General features: G+C 38.6%; 1 protein-coding gene across 9 annotated transcripts in view; it reads left to right on the top strand.

Annotated features, from left to right (window-relative positions):
* pcbp3 (poly(rC) binding protein 3) overlaps nt 1-21,106 on the top strand; it is an 81,118-nt gene that overhangs the window by 21,914 nt on the left and 38,098 nt on the right. For 7 of the 9 annotated variants that reach the window (XM_084908839.1, XM_084908841.1, XM_084908844.1 and 4 more), the window contains exons 2-5: nt 9,599-9,660; nt 9,817-9,883; nt 11,178-11,283; nt 11,647-11,768. The gene's annotated coding sequence lies outside the window, so the exon portion shown is untranslated. Of the gene's footprint in view, nt 1-9,598; nt 9,661-9,816; nt 9,884-11,177; nt 11,323-11,646; nt 11,769-21,106 lie in introns of all 9 variants that reach the window. The other 2 variants (XM_084908837.1, XM_084908838.1) reach the window with 2 other exon arrangements.

Consider the following 21,106-nt stretch of genomic DNA (forward strand, 5'->3'; position numbering starts at 1 on the left):
TGGAAAGATGAAAAGAAGTTAATAAAGACAGGTTTTTTTTAAAGTGAGGTGCAGTTTCGTGTGTTGGCCTCACGGTCTGATACGCTCTCACACAATTAAACCTTTTTTTAAATACTTTAGAACAAAAAAACATCCTTACTGAAATTTTCATACGCACGATGCAACTGTATTAACATGTAAAAATGCTAATTCTGAAAATTGTGTAGCAAGTTTTCATGTGTTGTATCTTTTCAAAGACAGAATTTATCATGTTTGCTCTTTCTCCAGGTTAATATTTTTGCCTCATATTGATAATAGCCTGTTTCGACTAAGTCCACTATTCTTTATTTTGTTTGTCTTTCTTAGATTGCTTTCAATTCTTGTTGTCCAGCGGTTGTTGTTTTCCTAATTTGCACTTATTTTACACTGATTAGCGGGATTTCAGTGGGACCATTCTCCATTTAACTGAATAACCAGTTGAGATAGCAAGTAGAATGTTTATACTGGTTTTGTGCACCGTTTTCTCTCTAATCTAAAAATGGAATTGGCCTAAATGAGCTCAGTAACCATTGTTCAATGTGTTTGTTAGAATCACAGACAGTACAAAAGATGGACATAGCTTCTAAAGTTGGAAAAGTAAAGCAAATGCTTTGGGGTTTAAACCTTTATTACTTATTATTTTTAATAGCCACCAGGGGGCGATGCCTGCGGTTGTTAAAAGACTTCCAGTCCTGTTGAAGTTTAATGGAACACAGTCCTCTGTCCTGGCTTCAGTGATCACATTCCTGATGATTTTATAGCCACACTCTCATTTTACATCACAATGAATAAAACATAATTTTGTAAACTTTAAGTGTCAGTAAGGAGGATTAATCAGAGAATGCTCCTTTGCTAATCACTTCTAACAGTTTGACTCTCAGACATGAGTCTTGCTGAGTCTTGTCACATCTAATTTAAAACACCAAGAAATCATCAAACTTATCACCTCAAGGTCTCAAAACAGGACTTCACAGTGGCTACTTCCATCTTTTACACCATCTATACAGGGAGTGCAGAATTATTAGGCAAGTTGTATTTTTGAGGAATAATTTTATTATTGAACAACAACCATGTTCTCAATGAACCCAAAAAACTCATTAATATCAAAGCTGAATGTTTTTGGAAGTAGTTTTTAGTTTGTTTTTAGTTTTAGCTATTTTAGGGGGATATCTGTGTGTGCAGGTGACTATTACTGTGCATAATTATTAGGCAACTTAACAAAAAACAAATATATACCCATTTCAATCATTTATTTTTACCTATGAAACCAATATAACATCTCCACATTCACAAATATACATTTCTGACATTCAAAAACAAAACAAAAACAAATCAGTGACCAATATAGCCACCTTTCTTTGCAAGGACACTCAAAAGCCTGCCATCCATGGATTCTGTCAGTGTTTTGATCTGTTCACCATCAACATTGCGTGCAGCAGCAACCACAGCCTCCCAGACACTGTTCAGAGAGGTGTACTGTTTTCCCTCCTTGTAAATCTCACATTTGATGATGGACCACAGGTTCTCAATGGGGTTCAGATCAGGTGAACAAGGTGGCCATGTCATTAGTTTTTCTTCTTTTATACCCTTTCTTGCCAGCCACGCTGTGGAGTACTTGGACGCGTGTGATGGAGCATTGTCCTGCATGAAAATCATGTTTTTCTTGAAGGATGCAGACTTCTTCCTGTACCACTGCTTGAAGAAGGTGTCTTCCAGAAACTGGCAGTAGGACTGGGAGTTGAGCTTGACTCCATCCTCAACCCGAAAAGGCCCCACAAGCTCATCTTTGATGATACCAGCCCAAACCAGTACTCCACCTCCACCTTGCTGGCGTCTGAGTCGGACTGGAGCTCTCTGCCCTTTACCAATCCAGCCACGGGCCCATCCATCTGGCCCATCAAGACTCACTCTCATTTCATCAGTCCATAAAACCTTAGAAAAATCAGTCTTGAGATATTTCTTGGCCCAGTCTTGACGTTTCAGCTTGTGTGTCTTGTTCAGTGGTGGTCGTCTTTCAGCCTTTCTTACCTTGGCCATGTCTCTGAGTATTGCACACCTTGTGCTTTTGGGCACTCCAGTGATGTTGCAGCTCTGAAATATGGCCAAACTGGTGGCAAGTGGCATCTTGGCAGCTGCACGCTTGACTTTTCTCAGTTCATGGGCAGTTATTTTGCGCCTTGGTTTTTCCACACGCTTCTTGCGACCCTGTTGACTATTTTGAATGAAACGCTTGATTGTTCGATGATCACGCTTCAGAAGCTTTGCAATTTTGAGACTGCTGCATCCCTCTGCAAGATATCTCACTATTTTTGACTTTTCTGAGCCTGTCAAGTCCTTCTTTTGACCCATTTTGCCAAAGGAAAGGACGTTGCCTAATAATTATGCACACCTGATATAGGGTGTTGATGTCATTAGACCACACCCCTTCTCATTACAGAGATGCACATCACCTAATATGCTTAATTGGTAGTAGGCTTTCAAGCCTATACAGCTTGGAGTAAGACAACATGCATGAAGAGGATGATGTGGACAAAATACTCATTTGCCTAATAATTCTGCACTCCCTGTAGTTAGATGCATAGTTTATACAATCTATTTTTAAATCACAAAATAAAAGGTTATAGTTCATGTTCACCAATTCTGGCAATACTTCTATCATCACAGTAAAACACATGTAAACTTAATATTTAGTAAATAAATGATGGGAAATAACTTCTCCCACCTTACATTAGAATTTAGGGGATTTGTAATTTATTTACATCAAACATAAACATTATGCAAATGGAAATAAATGTGTAATCGCATACAGTAAACAGTATGCGCATGCAGTGGGTCTCGTCTTATCAACACTGCACATGAAACCAGCAGAAACCCCACACACCACACGGTTGACTACCAGACAGTTTGTGTGATGAGCAGGCAGAAAGGCGAGCCTCTCCGGACATAAATATGTCCAGCTTTAAGATATACAACTGGCAATTCCATCTCCACTCGAAGTCTCACCAATTGCTTTTTGCCCCTTCCCTACAACTCATGCAGGCGTATCATCCACAAGACAAAAACACGGCCTTGCCCACGTGCAGGTGCAGCACAGGCTCATAATCACACCGTGGCAGTGTGAGAGAATGGATATTTATAACAAAATGAAAACGATGTCTCCGTTTAAATGGAGGTCACACTAACAAATCCATCAATGGGATGTGGAAGCTCTGCGCAGTCAAGTAGAAATCCAAGAACACAGATAAGAGTCTTATTCATGATAACTAGCAATATTCGAGGATCGATACTCTCGGACTGAGGACTTTAAAAAGTGCTTTGCTTAAATGTTACTTTTGGACAAAAATTGAAATTTATAAATTGTCCCAATAAATTAAATGTTTTAGTCCAATGTCTCCAGTGCTTCCCATTTACAGGCCTTATTTTGATTGGGCATCTAGGTATGCTAACGGCAAACCCCTATTAGCATTATTTATTCATATTTTCCATCCATTTGTGATTACGAAGCCATTAGTGGTCAATTAACTGGCCATCTAGCCTCGGCTCCTTCACTGTACCCATTTATTTTGCTAGCTCAAGTCAGGTCTACTTACATTGATATCTCTGGTATTTCACTTTATGTCCACATTTGAAACTGAAGTTAAGACCATAACCTCTAACATCTGAGTGCTCATTTTACATGGAAATAATGTTAGAACCATATATCTTATGTCATTAGTGGCAGCTGGGCTTGCCTTTGCATCATCCTAATCTACAGCTTCTCAAACCTCAGGAGAAACTAAAGTATTCCTCCTGCTTGGGCACATAAGCCGATTTCTTACCAAGAAAGCTTTCCCTCTCTTTCACAAAGGCCCCAAACTGGCTGTCATTTGTATCAGTTGGATACTGTTGCAGTTTTGTGCTGGCAGCTATTTGGCTTATAGTTCTTTTCATTATTATTATTATTATTATCATTATCATTATTATTATTAAGTAGTAGTAGTAGTAGTATTAATACCTTTTCTTAGTAGCTGCTGTGTGAAGAAAAACAGCAGCTTGAAAGTGATTGCGAGTTAACATGTAGAGTTTCTAACCTGCTTTTCAGTCTTCATGTCATCTCTGACTTCCTAACATTCCCACTTGGTGTGGGTCAGTCAACTGGCAATGATGTGAAGCACCAGATTACTGTTGTCTATAATAGCAATATATGAGAGAGAGAGAGAGAGACTGCACAGCTGGCTTAATCTGTAAATTGACTATTCTACTTGAGCAAGTCTAAGTGTTCAAGTAAAAGAAAAAAGTGTGTCTGAATGTTAGAGCATAGCACCTCTATGCTCTAAAATCCTGCTAAATACTATAAGGTATATATAGCTTATATAGTTCATAATTTATAGCTTTTGTTTATAAAGAACTTTAGACTTGGCAATGTGAACAAAGCTATTTTTATAAGTCAGCTATATCAGAATTTAGTGCAGCTGCAAAGTGATAGATTTCATCCACAGCATATAATTGGCTTTAATAAATAATATACAACATGTGAGGTATGGATAATATCACTTTTATAACTAAAGATTTAGTTATAAAAGTGATATTATGTAGGCCAGTGACGCAGCAAGTGCACATCAAAGTTCAGCAAACTTTAATTCTCTGTGAAGTCATAATGGAAATTCACGACAATGTAAAAATGTTTCTGTGTGTGTTGCTCACAGAGTGTCAGTGACGGGCGAAAACACCTCAGAAGCAAAAATCCTTAAAACGCAGCACTCAAGAAAGCTGATGCACACTCTCCAATAAAAATAGCATGACTAATCCCTCCTCACAAATGACAAGGCCTAGTCATCTCACACACAATGACTTCAAAGCTAGGCATTTGCCACGATTCAGACCGGAGTGATGGAGCTTCATTTCTCTCCGTAGCATACAGGGTTAACTAAACAAGCAATTTCAGTGCGGCAGCATTTACTAAAAAGCTTGATGGGGCCAGCTAAGCTCCTGTGATTGGCCTTTGTGTGTAAAAGTGACCACTTAAGTGCTGTGCAGCCTCTCCTGAGTGTGTTTGTAGGCATAAGCATTTCCTCTGACTTTTTGCCTGCTTGCACTGTGCATTTGTGTGTATCCTTGGGAACGTATTGGTGTGAGTTCCTGCTCGCTGGTGCATTTGGGGTTGATCTGCTGTGTGCGCATGTGTGCAAGAGAGCCATCTGTGTTTTTAAATGCCTTGATTTGTTGTGGTGCCGTAGCAATTTAAACAAGCTTATGGTAATATGCTCATTTTTCAGCATTCACAGAGTCACATGGAATTTTCCTCAGTTAAAATATTATTTGTCATCATTGAAATTTATATTTTTTTCTTTAGCATAATTTTTATGCCCCCAAACATTACTTAAAAGGCGATATAATCATTACAACACTGATGTAATGTTTTCATTTCATTTGTTGACATTCAGCTGGATGACATATGTTAAAAGCATCTATCCACTTGTTAAGTGTGACAACATGTCCAGGTGCAAATGCTAACCAGGGCATCTTTCAGGGCTAAAAATGGTCTTTTAACTACAATCAAGTGATCAGTGATCTGTTCTTCAAAGTGTTACAATCAAGCAAAGAGAATCATAAGGCTGAACGAAATCAGACATAGCTGTAGTCTAGCTAGCTCAAAATTTACAGATGTCAGTTTTGGAGGGTTAAGCTATTTGGCATAGCTTAAAATTCTCATTAAAGTGGCGGGGCTCAACACCAGTGGTCTGGATCAAGGCCAGTTAATGTACCCCGGCAGGGCTAATGTTTGGCCAAGTTTTGGTTTGACATGCTGGTGCTTTAATGTGAACTTTAGTTTTTTTAAGTTCTACTTACTGCACACTGTTCACATTCATACTGTACAGCACATGACTTTAGAAGAACGTTTTATACTCGTGGTCCATTTAAAAAAAAAAAAAAAATGCAGCAGACATGGCAACTAGCCAAGTGAGGAATTGTTTAAGGCCAAATACTGGCAAGGTTTTCAAAAGCCACCACAACCCTTTTAATCTCAATGCAGCTTTTGAGCATCACTTACTGACAACTGGACTGACTGCCGTAGTGCCTGACAGATTATCAGAAGTGTAAACAGCTGTATTATAGGCCTGGCACAGCATTATCAGGTAATATGTGATTGCCAGCATTCAAGTAATTGTTTAGTTATTGATTACAAAGGATAATGCTGCTAAAATATAATGTTATGGCATTAGAAATACTTACTGGTTTATTCCACAAGTAATAAGTATTATTATTATTACTACTACTACTACTACAACAACACACTGGTTCAGTAGCTATCTGTCACAATCCAATAGCTCCCCTTACCTTACCCTATATATGTATTAGCTGAGAAAAGTTTAAAGTAAAACCAGCTGGCTCCAGGAAATGAAAATCAACATTCAGGCTGTGTCCGAATGAACTGACATATAAGCATTCAACAAGACCATTCACTACAAACACATTCACTACAGCTAAGTGGCTGTTAACCTACAAACATAGACAGATGCTGCTGCCTCAGTGTTAACAGTAGCCATGGTCTGAGTGACCTTACTTTTAAACTAAACAATTAGTCTAAAAGTAAATTAGCTTTTAATTGAATCACAAAATTAGTAAGTACTTTCTTTCTTCTTTCATTTATTCCTAGAAGACCAGATGAAACATCAGGGGACTGAACAGAGATCCACTGTGAATTTTACACTCTTTATTCACAACTTTCTTGTTACAAATACTTCATATAACCTGGCCTAATCTCAAAGTTGTAACCCAAAATAGTCTGAAACAATTCACTCGTTCGCTGACTACGTTGGGTCACCTTGTTTAACAGCTCTCTGAGCTCAGCTATTCAAGTGAGCTCAGTATTTAGTAATAGTATTTATACACATGTACCACAGGAACAACAACTTTGCTTTAAGACACAGCTAATGGGGATGTTATTAAACAAACAATTAACAAATTATGCAAAAAGCCTAAGTTTGCTGGTTTTACATAACACACGTCACAGATAGCGCTGAGACACAAGATGTAGTTTCCTTCCTACTCTTTTGATTTAAACACTCACTGCTTTTCCTGCATATGAGTCACTTTTTTAACACCTCCATATTTCATATGGTCTCCCCTTAAACACATCTTAAACGGCACATTAATTTCATTCATGTCATGTGTGTGTATGAGAGAAGGATGCATTTACCATCAGTGAAGGGTGAGTCCTTCAGTAGACAGGGTCAGTGCTCTAATCTGAGGAGGTGATGATATTGTGAGGATATTTAATGAGAGGATAAGAGCAGAAGCAAGAGGTGGGGGAATTAGCCTTTTTAGATATCATTAAACATTAATATTCTCGGGGGACTGGAGCACACTGGGGTCCTTTTCATTGACTTTCATGCTGCGTGCTAATAGAGTTTCACCTCTGGGGACCTCAGCACCCCTCACCCACCCCTAAGTGCAGAGCTAAAGCTAATGGAAGATCAGATCGCCTTCCCGCTTCTGAGGATGAGATTAGTGGGTGTGTGTACGTGAGTGTGTGTGAGTGTGTATTCGTTGTATATTGTAAGATTTTGTACTCTCTTTTGCACCCTTTCTATCTTCTGCTCACATATACATGCAAGCGTAGCATACATTGAATATAGCTATTAAAAACTATTAAAATTCTAATGGACTTGCATATGTTACCATAATACTTAATCTGGGTGCCTAACATTGTCTCCTATGGCATGTTATTCTTACAGTATTAAGCAAATTGACATTACCTGCTCTGTTGTTCAGGGGTTCAATCTGAATGACTGTTTAAGATATTTGCATTTTCACCTGCACCTCTGTGGGATAATCTATAATACAGTTCAGGTTCTTCTGTGGTTTATATCAGAGACTGCTATAAACGCTGCATTTCAAACAGCTTCTTTCCAGCCTTGGATCTGTGTGATGTCATGTTGAGGCGATATCCCTAATATAGCCATGTCAGCCATACGGCTATGGGTGTCAGCACTGACGTTTAACCCACTTGCATTTACAATCTTTTATTTCTCTTTTTTTTTTTTTTTTTTTAAATGAGAGACAACCAACAAGAGGAACATCGACTTAAAGCTTAGGGTGGACTTATAGGGGGACATTTCAGACAGTCAATAAAATGAGGGGCTGCATCAAGTAGAGATGTACCAGTCCAATATTTGGATCAGATTTCTGTCAGATCCTGATTCAAAAAACTGGATGTGATAGTATATGAGAGTCTCGTCCTCGCAGTGTACATTACAGCTTATTAATTTAGCACTGGTACAGGATCAGTACTCTGCGTCGGCAGATCCCTTAACCCATGTGTCTGTATCAGCTCAGAAATGGAAATGGCTGGATTGGTGTATCTCTAGCATCATTATAAGGCAAATGAAGATCGCAAATCACCAGATACTACAGTAGCTTTGCATGAGTCACAGACCAAAGTCCAAGAATATAAATATTCAAATATTCAAACCTACAACCTGGTTTGCCTCTTATCTGTAGTTATTTTTATTTAATTTAATAACTGTACAGTACTCTGTTTATAGTAACCATTGTCCATATGTAAATATGTAAGACAAATTGTGTATGTTTCTGTTCTGTGTCCTGTGTACTGTTTGTTTGTATATGTGTCTTTCTGGCTGCTGTTACAACCAAATTTCTCCTTGTGGGACAATTAAAGGATTATTCTATTCTATTCTAAATGTGCATGAGTCACATTTAAAACTGACCAGATTACTTTGAAATATGTTTTTTAACTTAAACAAACATAGTCTGGACGTTTGGAATTTCATGTGAATCAAATCATGTAAAAGCTTAGCAAATGGGTGCTGGTGATGTACTGGATGGTTTTAACCACCTGACGCAAAGCCTTCCCATACTGGGCGGCGCATATTCCCATACCAATTTGTGATTTTTCCAGTTAGCACGCTTTCTATAGCTCCCTGACACGGGATTAGTCGTCTTGACATTCCTCAAGAAGATTTCTGAGTTTTCTTAACCAGTGTGGAAATGTGTGTCGAGCATGGCAGGTGTTCTGTGCATTCACCTTGTCCACCTCAGTGCGTGCCCTTGCCTTCTTTTTAGCTAGAGCCTTTTAGATTAATAAAATTTAATTAATTATCAAATTTAATTAATTTAACATTTAACTAATTTTTTTAATCTAAGCACAGGTTACAAATGTGCATTTTGGACTGTACAATGTGTGTGTGTAATATGCATTATATAACAATCAATTATGGAAACAATTATCGAATTGTCCTCTTTATGGCTCCTTTTCTATTGTTCTAAATATCTTTAAAATGGGTGGTGTATGGCACATGGAGCACCAGCAGAGGGCGGTGACTCCCTTCTAAAGAGAAGAGGCTTGGCCATCAATGCAGGAGCTCCTTTGCCCTGTGTGTGTGTGTGTGTGTGTGTGTGTGTGTGTGTGTGTGTGTGTGTGTGTCGTTCAGCTGGGTGTGGCTGCGCCTGAACGAGCCCATGTGCCCACTCTGCTAAGTGGGATGTGGGCAGATGGTGACACAGGGAGCTGTTATCGTACAAAACCCAAGACACACTGATACTGCAATTAATAAATGAATCCTTTTTTCCCCCTCAGGGATTCCACTCGGGTCCTCTCCTCTCTCGGAGTGCTGTCTGTGAACATCTCAACCGCACAATGTAAGAAACATTAAGCACATTTTCATTTTTAAAGTTGAAACCCTTTAAAGCTTGCAGTTCATGCAGTTTGATAACATAGAAATCATCATGGAGTGAACGGTGTGCTTTTAGATATTACACATCACCCTTACAGCAGTATTTTTCTTTCTTCCACAGATCCACTTAACCCAGCTGCCACACTTAATTTGATCTAAATAAGCTTCTGCTGACCAGGCGCAGTAAAGTAAGTGCTTGTACCAAATTTGATTTATCTAAACACACAGAGCAAATTCACATCCTTTCCACGGCCTCAATCACAATCCCCTCCTAATGAATCACTTTTCTCCTCTTTGCACCTGACTTGCATTTTTGGAAAACCAAAGGAGTAACCTTTGCTTTGGAGGAAAAAAAAACGTCCACAAAGAGTTTTCGGCCTTCCTCCACAAGCTCAATTTTGAAACTTAATTTACTCGAGCATAAAATAAATGTTTTCTTATTGAACTAACTGTAAAGTAACACATAGAAATGTCTTTAATTATGTGGGCACCAATCATGCTTACATGGCTGAAAGGACCTTCCTGAGCAAGGACCCTGGTTATGGAGGTCACATTAGCCTTAGCCACAGATTTACAGAGGCCATGGGAAGCAGCACAAACTTAACCTTTAAAGGTTTTTCAGTTCAAATGGTTACTATGAGAACTCAAACGTGTCTTTCACACATCCAGCCATGCAGCCATAAGCAACACATTGTCAAAGATGATTACGCCTCAGTACGAGAAAAGTGTAGGTATGCATTTGAAAGTGTTTGACAACTTTTATTTCCAGGCTGGAGAGCTTCTATTCTCTCCGAGATGTGTTGACTGGTGTTAGAAAGAGGATCGATCTCACAGAGTTAGCAGAAGTTATATTTGTGACAGTGACAGCACAATAAAAAAATATGATAGTAGCACAGCTGGGCAAATATACATTTTCAAATGAAAATCCCCACTGCTGATTACAAATTGATAGGCACTGACATAAAATCATCAGTTATTAATACAACTAATGATTTTTAAAAAGCAGGAAGGAGGAAGGGGAAACTTATCCCATTGGATTATTGTAGACCTAATAAACAATATCTTTTTTGCAGATTACAGATGATAAACTTAGTAAGTAAGACCATCAGACAACCATTGATTGCTGATATTTGCATCTGATATTTGCAGATGGGTGAGTGTGCAGCAGAGGAACAAGGCACCACCTTGTGGCTATATTCATCAATTGCCCCTTACAGGCCAATTATTAGCAGACTTCTATTCTTAAAGGAAGAGACTACTAACAACTATATGATCAAAATTAAGCACCACAAAAATTACCCTACAAAATCAGTGTGAACAGTAGCTGCAGGAAAACTGTTAAATAAAGGATCTATATTTATGTGTCTATATCTAATTTGCATGTTCCGACAAGTTTATAAAATCTTAAACTAGTAAAAGCCTCATAATTCAGCCAACATGCAATAATTTAAACATGGCCACGCTCTCATATGATCCGTTTAGGTCCATCAGCCAGACGTCCAGTCACCTCATTCTGCTGAAAGGCTGATAGCCACAGGTCACATGACCTGGAAGAAAAAGCCTTGGAGACTTTTGGGATCCCTCTTTGGTCAGACACACCTTCTCATTGTTATTTCTTGCACACACTGTGAGTAACTTGACTGATGGGCTTGTCTATTCTGATTGAAAGTCTGTGGTGGGAGAGGCTTAGTTTGCTTCAAAAGGAATTGATCCAGTGCAGAAGCACAGGTTTTATCAAGAAAATCTGCTCATTTATTGATAATCTATACTGCAATGCAATAACAAACGCAATTTGAAGTGAGCTAATTTAAAGTACGTAATTATAAAAATATGTGAAAAGAGCAGATTAGTGCTGCTATGTCTCGTGCATTAAAATGTATTCAAACTGTTTAAAGCACAGCTACAAAGAAAAGCTGATAAAGCTTTTTTTATTAATTTTATTGTGTTTTAGCATGGACTGGTTATCAACCTGAAGGGAAATCCAAAGGCTGATGAACTGATCCGTGTCTGTGTGAGACCACATTGCTCTGGTGTCCTATATGCACTGCGAACACACCACGCAGGGCAACTCTGGTGAGTAACACCACTCATTTGATCATTCAAGGTTAAACTGATGGGATTTACTCCATTTCATTACTGAAACATTTTAGTAAGCAGGTGTCCTTGCTTTGAAGTTTTGGAAAGGACAACAGTTGATGAAGGAAGGCTGATGATGAAGAGGACGCCGATGGTGTCAATGATTTTTAAATAGTCTCATCTTCCAATGACATGATTTTGTTTATTTGAAATCAAGAGCAATAAGCAAAAGCACTGGTCAACTAAACAATTAAAACATAACCCTAACCAACTAGAACCAGACATACTCTCCAGTTTAAGTAATAATTCATAATATACACATTTTAATTGCCAGTTCACTGTTGGTTTCCTCTCTCTCTACATAATGGGACGAGAAGAAAAAAAGCTGTGTGGCGCAGGGCAGCTCTGCAGTACTTCAATCTGTTTGTGTATAGACCGTATAAAAGTAAATTGGCTCTCAACCAGAACAATGCACAAATGTGTAGATCCTAACCTGCTAGGAAGGAAGGGTGTTGTTGTGCCACTGCTATCCACAGACGGAATAAAAGATGGACACACTTTGAGAAGTGAAGTCAACATCAAACTGCCTTAAACCTGCGTTCTTTTTACTGGCCACGAGGGGCGCTACCTGCGGATGCAAAAAAGATTCCTACTTCTATCAAAGTCTACTGCAAACGGGACCTCAGTCATAACCTCATCAGACACTTTCCTGATGAGGTTATAGGTTCACTCAGTCATTTCATGCCACACTGAATAAAACATGAAGCCTATTTTTGTGATATTTGGTCATTCTAACAGGAAGGACGATCATCAGGGGTATGCTTACTGGCTAATGACTTGAGCCTGCAGTTGCACTGGGAGTTACACCCCTTGCTCATCACATTCAGTTTAAAACAGTCATATCAAGGCTTCAAAGACAAAACTTCATAAACCAGTGGGTGAAGCCAAGGTGACTTTGTGCATCTTTTGTACTGTCTCTGCTGCTAACATTAGCCTAAACTGACCATGACTCCAATGTAGAGTTAATTAAATCTGCAGGGATCAAAGCCCCATCAACAATAACTACAAATTCATTTACTTTGATGGTACAGATGCAGAATACCTCTTATTCCCAATTAGCTGATATTGGTCTTCCTGCATTTGACTTCATCTTACAAACTACCCTGATGTGCTTCCGGCGATTGCTTATTTCCTAAAGCTATTCAATGCATTTCTACACGTAATCCTATATAACTGAAGTAAATTTACAGTTCAAACACCCATGTGGTAGAGTTATTGAATGTTATGTTATTGAAACATTTCCCTCATTGTTCCTTCTCAGCTGCTTTTCCAATACATACAGTCAATATAAAAATACAAAGCTATTGTGTGGCAAATGTAAACAATACTGAGGCAGCAACTAAATGCTGCAGACCGTAATGGCCACATATTATAGTTGCTGTGACTGATAATGGCCACCTTCAGCTGTTTTGAAAGCAACAAGGAGGAAAAGGAATAAATGTGTGCAATTCCTTTCAGGTTTTTCCTTCACTGATATATTTTATATTTGTCTGACCGTCTGCCTGCCTGCATTCAAGTCCTTTGAGATTTTTGTACATGTCACTGCATACACATGTATGTGTGTTTTGACACTTTAATACTGGCAGCAAAGCTTCAAGAAAAAATATCTAAGCCGGCTCCCTCTACAGAGAACTGCTCTGTACTGATAGGACTAAGTCAGGAGATACCGGCATTCTTTTCATAACTCTGTAGGGGAAGAAAACTGCTATTTCTAACCATAGCATAATTCATAAATACACAAAGACACGTTAGGGTATTAATACACATACATATAGTTCAGACAATTTCTCTTTCACAAACTAAACTGAACCGGCTAAACTATTCATACAGTAATCAATGTAAGAATCATAACTAAAAAAATCCTGTGTGGAAAAATTGAAAAACATAAAGTACATTAGATGCTGTTTAGCTTTTGTGAATGCAACTACTTTGCCTAATGCAGACAGTACCTTATGTTATTTTGTGGCTCTAATGATCAAGCATTAACAAACTAACTAAAACTGGCTTTATGTGCATGTTACGTTCTGTTCTTTCAATAATTGCTGCAATATTTGTCAATAATGAGGATAATTAGAGGCTTGTCTCAAAAAAAGAGCACTATACGGAGCACAGTAGGATCACTGTTGGAACTGATGGTATGCTGAGTAACAAAAAGGCTATCTCATGACTAACAGCGATAGAAAGAATTCATTCCAATAAGTGCAGCACATCAAACTGAAACACTAAGGCTTGCAGCGAGTTATACACACCATTTCTAAAAATGCTGGGACGTTCTTTAAAGTGTAAACAAAAACAGAATTAATTACTCAGTTACACTACATTTAACTGAAAACAGTATATCAGAGATTTGAATTACCTTTAGTATATATATATTTTTTAATTTACTATAATATTTTACTTTATGAAGCAACCTTATTCTATTACATTGAACTTTTTAGTTTTTATTGTATGCTATTTAGCTTTGTACTTAATGACCTCTTCTGTGTTATTTAATCTGACTTAATTTTTTGTATTCTAAAACAATTCTCATTTTTAAATTGCTTGTGGAGGAGAGGAAGCCTCTTCCTGCTAAAAAGAACATGGCACCATCGCTGCATGGTTGCATCTGAACAAACTGCAAGATGTCTGGAACAATATCCTTTGGACAAACGAGAGCAAGGTGGAGTTGTCTGGTGTACCACAGAATGGCTAAAACAAAAACGACCCAGTCAGTCCTCAGCCTGATAAAGATGCTGTAGCTGGACCTTGACTGAGCCGTGCATTAACGAACAAATAAGCAAAGCAAGAGCAAGTCAAAGTTGGTTCTACAAACTACTAAATGATGGGGTTTCATAGCTGTCTTTAGTCTGTTTAAATTAAACTCTGGTTTCTTTTCTCCCCTCGGTGCAGCCAAAACGCTTTGTTTATGGTGTGAGCGTGATTCGAACCAACTACCAGGCGTATGTTATCAGTTTGAGCTAAAAAGAACAAAAAAAAAAAAAAACATTATGTAGCCACGTATGCTTTATATTCTCAATGCAGGAACGTACTATAGATCTGCACAAGTGAGTACAGGCCAGCAACTATGTGAAATGAATGTAAATTCTCTGTGTTCACAAATAATCCAGAACGCAGCACCTTCTTCTGTACTTACTTTTGTTGCTCCCGCCCCACACACATCTGCCCAATGAGCAGACTGAACATTCTCACACAGTTTGTAATGATGCATTCTGGTTTTCTTGGAGTTCACTTGGATTTTTTTTTCCTATGTGAAGGCAAACCTACAAGTTTGTAAACTCATCAACTGATTTTGACCAGAGTAAAGGAACTATAGGTGTGAAAACATTTTTTCACAGGACTACTAAGGTTTTGCATGTCTTCAGTTCAAAAGAGGAGAAACGTGCTGATAAACCATACCCACTCTGAGCCTTTTAATTCAGTCAAATTCCTACTGAAGAGATCAACACAGGGCGATAGTTTCAGTCAGAAATAAGCCTAGTTCACAGATTAAAAGGGTATTTATTTAAATTTCGAAAGAGTAGTTCTCTAGGGATCTGTTAACAGAACAAATATTACTGATGTGGTTGTGATACTTTATGATTTAGCATCCTTTTTAATGAATATCTCTTCATTTTAAATTTAATATGTTCATAAACTGATTTGTTTACTTGTGCTTACAGACTGCTTTTGACTCCAATTAGACTAAAGTTCAGCCCACATAATAAGCTTGTGCGTCAGTAAATGACGCACACAGCTCAGACTGGGTGTGTCAAACACAAAAGTATTTAAAAGTGCAAGATATGACAATTTGGGAGCAGGAAAAAAAAAATGCAGCTTTTTCATGACAGCTGACGTGCATCAAAACGCTGCCAGTGTGGGCCTATGTGGAAAACAATGGATATGGGTGTTGTGATGAACATCAGTCATACTGTGTATTTGTGTGCTGCTCTTAATTCTTTGCCAATTTAAATAACAAGCAGAAGCATCGGGACAGGGGCTGAGATTTTAGAGTGTTGTCTAACCAGCATAGCTATTTCTTATCAAGCATTTATAATCACTTGTGTCTCTAAAGCCAGAAACATCTCATTTGGACTTCATATCAGAGAGTATATCTGCAGACTCTACGTCATGGCCTGTTTTAATTAAACAAAAAGCTCACGTGCAGGCGGTTTCCATTCACCTTTTTCCTGAATATTTACAGCTTCACAGCTGCATGCCATGGCCACATCTGAGTGAACATCAAAATGTGTTTTAATGAAAGGATGCCATCCTCTTGATGACCACCCATTATCACGCAGTTCCCCAGATCAAATTCTGATGCCAGGGTGCATATGCCTGAGCAACGTAATGAAATAAAAACAAATATTTAAATATGCATCAATCACTGCCACCCTGTACTGCATCCAGAGAAAACTATATTTCTCATTTTCTTCGTCATTGTGGCCAGTTCCTTTGATATAAGGCAGCAGAGAGTAGTCAGACTGGGAAACCAAATGTGACATGTTTATCAAAGTTAGTCTTTTTCAAACATTTACTCACTGCCTGCAAGCAGCAGCTGCCAACATATCTTTAAAATGCATATTGAAAAGAGGCAGGGGAAGCTCTGTACACACACCAAAAGCAACATTTTTTTGTATCACAAGAAGGCCTCTGCTTCTGATGGCCTGACAGCATAAAAGTGAAAGCTATTTAGACAGCAGCTTTCAGTCATGCAGTGCTTATTAAAAAACACTGCATGACTTTTAATAAGTGCAACAGCAAAAATGCAAACCCACTAAAAAACTAAACATGTGCCGTTATGAACCAGTGAAAGTGATCAATACCGTTCCTGAGAGAAGCAATAAACGCTAGTTAAAGCTCATTAGTGTATTCCCATGAGCAATAAACAAACATGCCATCAGTTAAGGAATGTGTCATTAGTACACTGAAGAAAATAACAAACACACACACACACACACACACAAAAAAGCAGATGCCATCAGTAACCTTTGAATTGCTGAAGGATGAAGGACACAGAATTTCTTTCTGAATGGAGAGCTTAGGAAGTTCAGCCATAGCTTTAGGGAACTTGTCATTTGTTGTCATTGATTGATTTGAGCGGAAGTGAAGCCAAACGAATCGAGTCACCGCTTGTTTATTTCATACTAAAGTAACCCAAGCTGCAAAGCTCACACTGCAGCTTGCAGTATGAGATTTGAGGGATAAATATTATTTAAGTGATATATCCGAGAACGCCGTGGCACAAGAACGTCTATGTTAGCTTACTTCCACTGATCATAGCAACAAACTTAGACATATTACATTAAGATCTGTGGATCAAACCATGTGACTATTGAAAGAGCTGCTGAATGTGCTGCTGCACATTAGATTTTTTAAGTTTTCACATTAAAAACTTAAAGAGTCTAGAAATGGAGCACTGAGGCCAGGCAAGGTGACTCCAGTGCCGAATAGAAATCCACCCATACCTAAGGAACATCAGGAGACATGATTATGGTTATATGTTAAACTGGCCAGACAGTTGCAGAATACCACAAAGGAAGCCACTCCTCTCCCAAAATAAAAAGAACAACAGATAAATTATAACACTAATAATAATTATGTAAAACAATTTTTAATCACTGCTTTTGAGGTTTGGTTTTTTTGGCTGATCAAACTTTTTTGTTTTGGAGAAACACTATGTATGTAAAAAGGCAAGACAGATGGGACGAGACCAGCACTGATGTGGTGACCACAGACGGTGGGATTTGCCAGTTTGTAGCAATGACAGGCTAAATTATTATTAGCAACGAGACTCTGAGATAAGAGGCTGAAACAGCTACGAGTGGGAGAAAAGGATTACGCTCAATGATGGAGCCTGGAATCTCCACTGGTGATAAACTGTTAGCTAGAAAGTGAGAGGTGATGAGTGACCTAAACTTAAGAATATAAATCTGATGAAGCTGTTCTGGGAGAAAGAACAGTCAGTTCAAAATGTATCCTGGATGTTGTTTAGGTCAGATCTGCAGCTACTGAAATAGTCAAAGTCGCTGCTGTTAATAAATCCAAGAGGTTCTCTCCCACCAGCACCGGCAATATGTGCTTGCTCGCTTATGTCTTGATAAATTTTGATTATGCTTGTTTGTGCTTGTGATTTAGATTAAGATAAGATCAGACTGTGGTACTTTAATGAACAAAAAATAAATAAAAATCAGCAAAAAAAACAAACAAGGTAATTACGAAGAGTTTCATCTTATTCTTGTTTATTCTTGTTTAAAAGTGCCACCAAGCAGGTTTTCATCCCCAACTGTTATACAGTATTCGATATATCCTGATGTAATATTTAATGGATATCTGGTTTGTGTAGGCAGGATGTGAGTGTTCAAACAATGCTGTGGGCATTTTTACTGAAAAACTCTGTGGGAAGTCATTTTAGTTTGACCTCGGGAACTGGTGTTATCCATCATCGTGTTTTAATTTGTAAACTAAACCGCTTGATTTCTGCAATTCATCTCACGGTCATGAAGAAAAATGTTTTACTGGAAACGAAATTACAGACCATGCCAAGTCATTTGTTATCTACTGAAAATATATCCCACCTGTTGAGTTTACTTAATTGTAAACCCATTTTACATTTAATAAATGAAATTGTTTAATTTTTAATAGAGTTTAATTATTTTTTCTCTGGTAATAAATACTGTGGTGGATAAACATTTGGAGAAAGTGTTTTTTGCTTGGACTTGTTCTTTGCTTAACCTGCAGTTAAGCAAGAATAATCTAATGTGCAAGAGGAAATGATATACTCAAGATTAAGATGACCTCACTGTGGCTTCTCTTCTGTTACTCTACCTTTCTGACAGGCTTTCACAAGAGTTCCTAGTGAAGATGGATGTTTTGTGTGAACATGTGAAAAACAATATATATCTCACAGTGACTATTACCTCATTTGACCTTTTCATTCTCTTCAGAAAAGGTCAAGGTTCAGTTTGATACTGTCACCATATTAGGAAAGATAATAGCTTGAACCTGGGAGGTCCTTGGGGTGGGGACCATGCAACTTACACCATGTTAGAAGCAGGTTGCTATGAGGGATGGTGTATTGGTTCAAAATATGTTAATATAACTTTTTTTTTTTTTTTTACCTAAAGCATCATTAGGGGAAAAAATGGTTTAAGACTGACAAAAGTGTCCTATAGCCCCTCCCCCAGAGCAAAACTGCGAAACAATGACTTGCACCTCATGCCCTGCTTTAGACACACCTCTGAATGCTGCAGGTATCAGGTTTTGAAAGCAGTTACAGTAACAATCACGAGTTTTGTCAACTCTAAAAAAAAAAATACTGGCACCCTCCAGTGCTACAGGTACCTCTCAGACTCCTAGCAGATTAATTTGGAAGTACCCGGTTAAGTCCTTCTAGAGTTACCACGTTCACAAGATTTTCAGAAAACGTGACCACTGACCTTCTGGTCACTGGGATTCAAACTAAAGATATTTTAGTAGATGCAGTAATGATACGAATTTTCTAAATCCTATGTTACCTCATTCTTGAGTTACAAACTTTGGTGTCTATGCCGCCCACCCTTCAGGGTAGGGATGGGTATCGTTTAGGTTTTATCCGATACCGGTGCCAAACCGGTACTTTTGAAACGGTGCCGGTGCTCAAACCGGTGCTTAAAGAATGGAGAACACAAACTTTGTCCAAAAACCTCATGTTCAGCTGTTTTTTTGTAAAAAGATAACAATGTTAGCCTTTTCTGCAGCTATAGGGCATATATGGTATCACTCTTGGCTGGAAGCAGTGCTTAATCAATGGAAAAAAACACAAACTTTGTCCAAAAACCTCTCATGTTTAACTGTTTTCCACTTTTTCTTTGGTCATTTTAGCCTTTTTGGCCAGGGTGAAGGGAGCATCTGCCATCAAACAAGAAGACAGCCGCATGTAGCTATGATGATGTTTGCTAGTTCACCTTACATGCATTAATGTAATAACGTAGTTAGCCTACTCAACGTAAATTACACACGAACAACATTAAGCTACTCACACAGAGAAGAACGGCTGCTGCTGCATCATCATCCGTCATCATTTCTGCTACACTGGCAGGGCTAGGGGCCAGGACTCTCCTCTTCGGGTTTTTGGGGGATGTTGCTCCGGGTCCAATAACTGGCAACCCACCCGCAGTAGATGTGCCCGGTGTGAGGTCTCGCAGCAAGCTATCAAATACGGCGCATTTCTCGGCTTTTTAAAAAAAACGCTATGCGTCGCCAGGTGTTTCATCAGATTTGAGGTGTTACCTCCTTTGCACAGTATCAGCTTAAAGCACTTGTTGCAGGCTGCTGAGTTTGCATATTTTGCTGTGAAGTACAGCCAGACTTTGACCGGTCCTCCTTGGGCATTTTTAATCTGTAGCTCTGCTCTAAAAGAACCCGCCTACTATCCTCGGAAACGTAAAATGATTGGCTAGAATCTAAAGTGTATCACAGCTCAGGAAAAAAAAAGCACCGAAATAAAGCACCGAAATGTGCGCTGCTTTTCGGTCTGGTTACTACCGTTTATGTCAGAACCGGTGCCATCATGGCACCGGATACCAGTACCCATCCCTACTTCAGGGTGACAACAATACCCCATCTGGCTTTTATGGCTGAGGATTAAAAACATTTCCTTTCTCTCCACATGGGATCACTGTCTTTGCTGTGTTGCCGACTCTTCACAGTCTGTTCTGTGTGTGTGCAGAGCTGCAAGCTTCACCATAAACTACCCATAATGCGCTTTTCATTCCTGCTGTGCTAACTTTTTTAATGAGCAATATACAGACTACCTAATGCAAGATGTGAATCAACTGCCCCCAGCGGTAACATTATAGTGGAATAGTAGTGACACAGTGATATAACAAATATTCAATAGTCAAATGTAAGCACAAAAGTAGCCTAGGGTAGAAAAGTGGGTTTGTAAAATAAGGCTACGTCTACACTAATCCGGATAAATTTAAAGATGGTGTTTTCTTCTAAAAACGCTCCGCGTCCACACTATCGTTTTCATCCACACGGAAAACGCCACGTTCCTGTACTACGAATGCGTGAAACGTAAGACGATTCGACCTGTGTCATTTCCGTCTGCCGTTTATTTACTTTCCGGCTCTTGAAACGTTGTGGCAAAATGTTGAGGAAAAGTTTTATCTGGAGCATGTACAAACTGACATTAATCTTTAATAAGGCTGTCAAAATTGAGAGCAAACAAAAGAACTGCTGTACAATTCTGTCCTCCATCTTAGTTGAATTAGTCACATGACTGCATCACATGACTAAAATGCATCATAGTTTTT

This window comes from Perissodus microlepis, chromosome 16, assembly GCF_051167445.1.
Source record: "Perissodus microlepis isolate ML-2025 ecotype Zambia chromosome 16, ASM5116744v1, whole genome shotgun sequence".
NCBI lineage: Eukaryota > Metazoa > Chordata > Actinopteri > Cichliformes > Cichlidae > Perissodus > Perissodus microlepis.